The following is a 7,294-nucleotide window of genomic DNA, read 5'->3' on the forward strand; positions in this document are numbered from 1 at the left end:
TGGGGGCAAGCTTTACTCTGGAGTGTGAGGAGGGCCAGGAGGGTCTGTCTCCTTCATGTTTTCTCTGTGTCTCTGTCTGCCTCTCTCTCTCATACACACACAGAATGATAAAGGCTGATTAGGGGAACAGGCTGGCCACTAGGCTGGCATTGTGGAAGGTAGGCATGAAGACTACAACCTCAGTGCCAGGAGTGGAGGATCAAGCCTGTAACCCCAGCTTCTTGGTAGGTGGAGATCAGGGAATATAAGTTCAAGGACATCCTGGAAAGAAGTTCTTGAAAATTTATCTCAACCAATGGCCGCGTACAGTGGCACACCTGTCATCCCCAGAGACACGAAGAAGCACAAATAGGAGAATCACAGCCCAGGTTAGCCAGGACATAAAGCAAGACCCCACCTCAAAGATATCCACTGTGAAAAGGGCTGGAGGCACACAGATGAGTGGATCTGGAATCTATACACAATGGGATTTTATGTAGCCATTAGAAAGAATAAAATAATGCTATTCACAGGGAAATGGACAGAACTAGAACAAATCATGTGAAGTGAGGTAAGCCAAGCTCAGAAAGACAAAAGGTGCATATTCTTCCTGATATGCAGAAATTAGATGTAAATTAGATCTGCACTGGGATATGTCAAATTACACAGGATTCTAGATAGTCACTGAGAACAAGAGTATACTCTTAGGAAAAGAAACACAAAGGTGCAATGCCTAAATGCCTATAAAATAGTATACATATTGAAACAAACTGCAGGATGTTGGGGGGAAGACCACCAGGAGAGATCACAAACACAGAGTACAGCCAATCAAAAGTCTTTATTACAGGCCAGGACTACACTGGGCAGTCAGGTGCTCAAAAGTGCAGTCCCCAGCCTGGTCTTGTGGCCCCTTTTAAAGCATAAAACCCACCTCCTTATTTGCTCAGGGGTGGAGAGTCTTTTCCTGTGGGTACAAGCCCAAGCACGAAGTTACAGAAGCGTAATTGACAATGCTGTAAGCAAGCACTGAGTGAGGGCAACATGACCTGTTTCTATGACTCATTACCTAGAAATATAAACGGAACAGTGGACAGTGAATACATATATCTTTAAATGTCAAGCCCTAAGGAATTAGTCCCATAGGTAGGGGTGCAGTCCCTTCTTTAAGAAGGAGTCACAAAAGCAAAATGGAGTTACAGAAGCTAACAGTAAACTCTAAGATGGTGAGGTTTTATAAGCCCTATTAGAAAGATATGGAAACAAGAGACCTCTTTTTATTGTTAGTTTTTGATGACTCTGTCTTCTTTATGTATGGTGTATTCACGTGTACACACCTTCAGAAGGGTTGGGGGAAGGGTGCAGAACTCGAGGGAAAAGTGAAAAAGTGCAGCAGTGGAGCTCACTGGACACTGACAAAAGTGGAGATGGGAGGGAATGGGAGAAACGAGGGAACAGAAGACACTGTATGAAAGAAAGGTACTCATTACCTGACTCGTATAATTGTAATCCCTCTCTATTATCACCTCTATAATATAATAACAATAAAGTAAATTTGAAAAGGGCTAGAGGCATGGCTCAAGTGGTAAAAGAGTCGTTTTCTCCTGACATAGGCAAGGACCTGGAGGGCAGGAAGTGTACAGGTAAACTGCCCTTCCCTGGGTCTTTACCTTAGCATATGCAGGTAAGTGTTCTGCCAAAGAGGACTGTGGCTTTTCCACTCAGCTTATGATGAACCAAACTTATCTGGACCTCCTAACCAATATCACTGCTGTCTGCTTTTCATTAGAAATGGCTTTGGAGGGGGACTAGGAATGTAGCTTAGTGGTAGAGTGCTCACCTAGCATGCATGAAGCCCTGGGTTCAATTCCTCAGTACCATATGAACAGAAAAAGCTAGAAGTGGCACTGTGGCTCAAGTGGTAGAGTGCTAGCCTTGAGCACAGAGAGGCTAAGGGAGAGAGCCCAGGCCCTGAGTTCAAACCCCAGGACTGGCAAAAAAGGGAGGGAGGGAGGGAGGGAGGGAGGGAGGGAGGAAGGGGGGAGGGAGGAAGGGGGGAGGGAGGAAGGAAGGAAGGAAGGAAGGAAGGAAGGAAGGAAGGAAGGAAAGATGGGCTTTGGAGGCTGGACACCAGTGGCTAATGCCTATAATCCCATCTATTTGGGGAGGTAGAGATTGGGAGGATCACATTTGAGGCCACTCTAGTTTGGTGTCTGCTGTGTGCTAGGGTTGGGATGGATTCGTGGGAGCACGGCATGGAATAAGAAAGTCCTCACTTTCATGGGGCTCTGTCTTAGCGATTGTAGTTCTTCATGACAAGGAGCAGAAAGAACAAGGAACCAAGGAGCAGATGAAATGAAACTTGCCTCGGGACAAAGCTGCCTGGAGAGGAGAAAGAATAGTACTTATCTGGCTGGGCTGCTAGTTTAAAGTAGAACATTTTCATTTTGCAGAACAGCTCTGAGGACCTGTGTTTGCAGAGCAGCCCAGGCTCTGTTGTTCAGGGCTGTCCTCTCTTCTAGTGCTCCAAAGTGCCTGGATCCCCACAGACATAAACAGAAGCACACTGGTCCTGCTGCTCTCACCAGCTGCTGCCACTGCTGATGTCAACTATGTGCCTCTTTACGATACCGTGAAGCTTGAGCCTGGGGCCTGGGCGCTGTCCCTGGGCTTTTTCCGCTCAAGGCTAGCATTCTACCACTTGAGCTACAGCACCACTTCCTGTTTTCTGGTGGTTAATTGGCGATAACAGTCTCACAGACTTTCCTGCCCTGCTGGCTTGGAGCCACCATCCTCAGATCTCAGCCTCCTGAGTAGCATGAGCCACCAGCTCCTGGCTTAGGATTTCTTTTGTCAGAGACAAGGATACACTATAATGACCACTGGAGGGACTTCAGGAACTGCATCTGAAACGAAGCCAGAAAATGCTGTGCAAAAATGAAAATGACGGGACTGGGAATATGGCCTAGTGGCAAGAGCACCTGCTTTATATACATGAAGCCCTGGGTTCAATTCCCCAGCACCACATATATAGAAAACAGCCAGAAGTGGTGCTGTGGCTCAAGTGGCAGAGTGCTAGCCTTGAACAAAAAGAAACCAGGGACAGTGCTCAGGCCCTGAGTCCAAGGCCCAGGACTGGCAAAAAAAAGGGGGGGAGGGCTGGGAATATGGCCTAGTGGCAAGAGCGCTTGCCTCCTACACATGAAGCTCTCGGTTTGATTCCCCAGCACCACATATATGGAAAACGGCCAGAAGGGGCGCTGTGGCTCAGGTGGCAGAGTGCTAGCCTGGAGCAAGAAGAGGCCAGGGACAGTGCTCAGGCCCTGAGTCCAAGGCCCAGGACTGGCCAAAATAAATAAATAAATAAAATAAAGCGTTCATATTAAAAAAATGAAAATGACTGGGGTTATAGCTCAGTGGTACAGTTTATCCGGGATGTGGTGGATCCCAAGCACCGAAAGAAAAAAAAAATAGATTGATTCTCACATGCACACAGAGATACATATATAGGAAGATTATTGATAACAGGTGATAGATGACAGATAATAGGAAAATAGATAATAGATGATAGTAATAGGTGCATTATAGATAGAAAGTGATAAATGTAAGTAGATAAGAAGGACAGACAATGGAATGTCCTAGTGAGTCCCATACATATAGCAGCTCATATAGGACCCTATGAGCACAGAAGGGGAATATCTACTCTGTTTACATAGTTTTTCATGGTTTGGTAAAGGAGGAGTTACCTGGGCAAGAATTTTAATCTCTGTGGCTGGAAGTATGTGGTGTAATGGTTACATTGGTTGCCCATTGCTGGGTAACAACTTACTCCATACTTTAGAAGTTTGGGTCAACTGATGCTTACTCTCTCACGGTTCCTGTGGGCCAGGATTTGGGGGGCAGGGCTGGGTCTCTATATCAAGGTCTCTTACAAGGTGTCAGCTAGGGCTGCTGTTTCATCTGAGGACTCAGATGGGGTGGGTCCCCCTGCAACGCTCACACACACACAATTGTTGCAAGATTTGATTCGCCACAAATTATCTGTTTTATTAGTGGGCTCCTTGCTGTCTGTGGCGGCAGTTTACAACCTGGCATCTGGCTTCTCTTAGAACAAGCAAGGTAGAATGCTCGAGAAGTTGGACAAGACACTGGAACCTAAGCACAGAAGTGAGGAAACAGCAGTTCTACACGTCCGTCCTGAGAAGTAGTGAGATCCAGCCGTGCAAGGGAGGGTACGGCACAAGAGCAGAAGCGCCAGGATGTGGGCCTCTCACGATGTGGGAAAGGAAAACGAAGTGGAAAAGGAAAACCACAGCAGGCAGATGAAGGTGGCAGGAGGGTTGGGAGGAGCAGGTGTTGTTAGCACTGGGAAGAGAGATGACCTGACTGTGAAGGAACTGCCAAGGCCCAGTTAGGAGCTACATGGCCAGCTTTATTGCTTAAGTGGTTTTGTTTGCAAAATCAAGAAATAGTGATAGCTAGTGATGTGAAGAAAACTGCCAAAAAGAAAAATAAGCTGGACACCGGTGGCTCATGCATGTAATTCCCAGCTACTCGGGGGACTGAGATCTGAGGATGGTGGTTTGAAGCCAGCCTGGGCAGGAAAGTCTGTGAGACTCCTATCTCTAACCACCAGAAAACAGATGGTAGAGTGGTAGGTGAGAGAGAGAGAGAGAGAGAGAGAGAGAGAGAGAGAGAGAGAGAGAGAGAGAGAGAGAGAGAGAGAGAGAGAGGGGAAAAATAGCTTAGAGAGTAAAATAACAGGGCATGGTTGCTTTCAGTGTGAACCTATGTACTGAGCTCAGTGCTCTGTAAACATCTGTGCTAATTATAATTATTTCAAGGAATACAAGAATTAAAGAAATTAAAGAAGTCATGGGAGGAGGTGCACTTCCCGTGGTGTCAAGTGGAGGGGTGCAGTCGTGGGTCTGTTGGGGTAGGTGTACATGACTCAACCTCTCTGATGCTTCTTCCATCTTTCTGCAGCCCGTCCCAAGCCTCCCTGGAAGAGCAGCTCACCGGACTGGATGCAGCCCCTTCCTTACATCTTACCCTTGAACATGGGCTTGCCCACTAAGGTATAGTATTTCCAGAAGGCTCTCAGATAAGAACCAGAGACACCCCCCCCCACCCAAGACCCTGTGCAGGATTCTTGGGAACTTAGGCTTAAACTGACTATCTCTGTCCTTATAGAACTCACATTTTACAAGGAAAGAAAAGGGTTACCTGGTGGATGCATATATATATTTATATAATGTATATACCATATGTATGTGTTTATGTACTACTGTGTGTGTGTAATTTTTGGTAGCACTGGGGTTTGAACTCAGAATCCCATGCTTGCTGGCAAACACACTGCCATTTGAGTCATGCATCCACTACCAATACCACCATAGTTTTTTTCTTTTTATTTTTTTTTGTCTGTCGTGGGGCTTGAACTCAACAAAAATTAAACAGAACCTGAAAGGGGGGAGGATGTGCTCAGTGATAGAGTGCATACCCGTATGAGGCCCTGGGTTCCATCCAGCACACACGCACTGACATGTGCATGCACGCATGCCTGCATGCGCGCACGTGCACACACACACAAATGAAGTATTTACTAATGAAATGATAGGATGCCTGAGATTTTATTTTAAATGATGGAGCAGAGGACGTTGTTTAGGAGGAAAAACAATGGCTATTTGCTGAGAACTGAAGGTGGATGACCAACCTATTGAGTTTACTATCATTCAATTATTGTGCAATTTGAAAGTTCTCACTTTAAAAAAGGCCAAGAAAAAGAAACTCTATTTAATATGAATGTGGGGTTTGTTGTTGTTGTTGTTGCCAGTCATGGGGCTTGTACTCAGGGCTTCAGCACTGTCCCTGGCTTCTCTATGCTCAACGCTAGAACTCTACCACTTGAACCACAGCACCACTTCTGGCTTTTTCTATATAGGTGGTGCTGAGGAATCAAACCCAGGGCTTTATACATGCTAGGCAAGCCCTCTACCACTAGGCCATATTCCTGCCCTCCCCACTTTTTATTAACTAGTTCTGGAGCTTGTACTCAGGGCTTGAGCACTATCCCTGGCTTCTTTTTGCTCAAGGCTAGCACTCTACCTCTTGAGCCACAGCACCACTTATGTCTTTTTCTGTTTATGGTTATGTGAGGAATCAAACACAGGGCTTCATGCATGCTAGGCAAGCATCTACCACTAAGCCACATTCCCAGCCCTAATATGAATGTGTTTATCAGCCAGCATGTCTAACAACAGGTTTTTGGGTAGCAGGGCTCTGCCCCTAACAAGCTGTGGCTTTGGCTCATTCATCCATGTGTGGTCTTTGGAAGCACAGCAACCTTGGACCTGTAGAGAAACTTGAGTGCATAAGGAACACAAGGGCTCAACCACGGAGCAAAGTACACTTCAGACTCACCTCTGACACGTGCAAGCAGCGAGGAACACTATACTGTGGGTGAGGGGTTTTTTTGGGGGGGGGAACCAATACTGAATTTTGAACTCAGGGCCTTATGCTTGCTTAGCTTACTTGCCTGGCTGGCACCCTACCACTTGAGCCCACCGCCAGCTTTTTGCTGGTTATTTTGCAGCTGGAGTCTCCAGGAGTTTTCTGCCCAGGCTGGTGTCAAATTGTGATTCTGCAACTCTCAGCCTCCTGGGTAGCCATGATTACATGAGCTATGGGCATCCACTCCATGACTTTATCTTAAAAATAGCATTCCTGGGGCTGGGGATATGGCCTAGTGGCAAGAGTGCTTGCCTCCTATACATGAGGCCCTGGGTTCGATTCCCCAGCACCACATATACAGAAAATGGCCAGAAGTGGCACTGTGGCTCAAGTGGCAGAGTGCTAGCCTTGAGCAAGAAGAAGCCAGGGACAGTGCCCAGGCCCTGAGTCCAAGCCCCAGGACTGGCCCCCCCCCCAAAAAAAATGGCATTCCTGAGCCAAGGGCATATCTCGAGTGTGCCTGCCTAGCAAGCCCTGAGTTCAAACCCCAATATTACCAATTTAAAATAAAGTGATATCCCTATATCATTGGTGGGAAAGCTAAATAAAATATGTAAAGGATATGTCATGATGATGGATGACAACCACTAGTTTTCCTTCCAATTTCTCTATTTTCTTCGTCCAGAACCAGTAATGGTTAAGTCCAGCATCTGGCAAAACCCACAACCCCAGTACCTGAGTTCCAAGCGCACCGCAAGTGCGCGCACAGCGCCATCGCGCGCACAGCCGAGGAACCGCCGCGGGTGACGCCCCGCCCACCAGCCTGCGCCTGCGCAGAGGCTCCGCCCCCGAAGTTTGTTGTCGTCGC

Source organism: Perognathus longimembris, chromosome 7 (assembly GCF_023159225.1).
Source record: "Perognathus longimembris pacificus isolate PPM17 chromosome 7, ASM2315922v1, whole genome shotgun sequence".
Lineage (NCBI taxonomy): Eukaryota > Metazoa > Chordata > Mammalia > Rodentia > Heteromyidae > Perognathus > Perognathus longimembris.